The sequence below is a fragment of the Sinocyclocheilus rhinocerous genome, unplaced genomic scaffold, assembly GCF_001515625.1.
Source record: "Sinocyclocheilus rhinocerous isolate Xijiao unplaced genomic scaffold, SAMN03320098_v1.1 scaffold191, whole genome shotgun sequence".
Classification (NCBI taxonomy): Eukaryota; Metazoa; Chordata; class Actinopteri; order Cypriniformes; family Cyprinidae; genus Sinocyclocheilus; species Sinocyclocheilus rhinocerous.
Genome location: NW_015625580.1, coordinates 341068 through 343458, shown reverse-complemented (window position 1 = coordinate 343458; position 2391 = coordinate 341068).

The following is a 2391-nucleotide window of genomic DNA, read 5'->3' as shown; positions in this document are numbered from 1 at the left end:
GTTAAAAATTTCAGTAATTTTGTTGTGCGTTTTTGTCATTTTTATTAATTATTTTAAATATGTCTATATACCTTTTTTTAATTAAGTTTTAGTTATTTTAGTACTTTTAATTTATATATATTTATATATATATATATATATATAGTAACTAAAACTTTCAAAAATATATTTAAGCAAATATAAATATTTTAAAAATATATTTTAGCAATATATTTTGGATAGATTGATGGATGGATATATGGACTGACAGGTGTCTTATAGACATATAATTAGATGTGTTTTATGGATGGATGGATGGATGGATGAATGATAAGCACAAATCATCTCTATCCTCGGGGTTGGTAGGTCAGACCTTTCTCCCAAATGCTGTGCCCTTCACAGTCTTGCTTTGCCATCTACCCACACATCCCTCTTTTCTTTCTATACAGCTGCCCCAGGCTTGGGTAAACCTGCCAGAGCCTGCTCCCAGATGGCAGATCACAGAGAGGGAGAAAGAAGATAGAAATAAAATGAGCACACAGTGTAAGGTAGAGAGAGAACTTTGGCAATGTTCAAAGGCAAAATGAGTTCACATCAACACCTTTGATGTTGCTGGCAGCTGCCAGACAGAAGGAGACAATCTGTCTCTCTGGTGCACCGCCCAGTTTGAGCAGTGCCTTTAAACCACCCAAAACCCTGCAGCTAGATTTAAAACACATTCACCGACTGAAACATGCTCATCAAGCACCTTAATTACACTGACAGGTAAAGGCATCTGAGACACCAGTGAGGTGCAGAGTCTCCAGGTCAGTCTTGAATGCTGATACCTCTCAAATTCACTTTTGCCATTTAGCATTGACAAAAGACTGAATATCTGGACTTTTGTTCAAACTAATTGCCATTTAGGTTAAGTCAGTCATTCATTTCCCAGGAAAGCTGAATTGTGCTTGATGATCATTCAAGTCTATCGCATGAGGTCAGTGATTATTGTGTCAGAGGTTGAATTTTACCTACTAGTAGACCTAAGAAAACTACACTGTAAAAAACAATTTGTTGAGTCCACTTACAAAACTTTGTTACCCTGCTGCCTTAAAATTTTTTGTTATCTTAATTTTTTTTCGGTGTGATGCAGTTGTTGCAACATGCCTTTTTGAGTTGAAACAACAGTTAAACTAGTTAATTCAACTTTCAACTTAGTTGGTGGCCAATAAACTTCAATTTTCTTGTTGTCTGGACAATTTATAAAAAATGTGTTATGTCTACAAAAAATATGGCAAAATAATTTTTTTATAGTGTACAAAGTCATTTGGTCATTCAAAGTGCTTTATAATTTATGGAAGTTCATCAGCATGCATTGAAATAGTCTTGAAATGCATAACCTGTGGTCTGAGAGTGCAGAAAGAGAGTCAGAAAATATCAATTTTGTATTGTATTGTGTGTATTTTTTATTTCATTTAAAAAAATTTAGTACAACATTATATTCAATGCTCATTTTTTTAAACACTGACAGTGCACTCAAAATCCGTTTTTTTTTTTTACTCAGTCAAGGAGAAAGGGTTAAATCAAACAAGTGCCTTGGGAAAAGGCATCCTACTATACAACTACTGTATTAGTCCTATTAGAAGATTATTTCTGGTTTATAACTTAAAATAAGGCGTGCTTTTATACAAGATCTATTATTTTGGTCTATATATATTTAGGAATGCATGGTCTCTTAACAAGAAAACGTAAAAACGCACACTCCAAAATTACCAAACTGTGCTCGAGATATGATTTCACATCTGTTTATAAATCGTTCATAAAATATACGGCATTACGGCACATACGGCACTGACAGCATTAGAATAAATTATTTTTTATCTACTGACAGCCCTGATAAATATATATTAGCAGTATATTTTGGATAGATGGATTGATGCTAAATTTATTTGTTTTAAAATATGGTTCTAATTTATATATATTTATATATAAATAAATTACTTAATCTGTCTGTCTCTATCTATCTATCTATCTATCTATCTATCTATATCCAAAATTGATTTTTACGCAAGATATGATTGTTTTACTCACGAAAAGTAACAAAAGGTTGTGATTGTCAAACTACCTCGTTAAAATGGGTAGGCCTACATTTTGACAGAAACACATGAAATATTACATAAACGAGGACTTGTGCATTATAATAATAGGATATGTTTATTTTAGATGTGGGTTGCCACGCCTGCATTAAAATTATGATTAGCTTACCTTCCATAAGATGGATAAGAGGATGAACGTCTCAGGTTACGTATGTAACCATGGTTCCCTGAGTAGGGAACGAGACACTGAGTCCTCCAGGGGTCGCTATGTGGGAACACCTTCAGTGTGACCGGTGTCTGAAGCATATATCTAAAAACGACAATAACATTGGCCGGC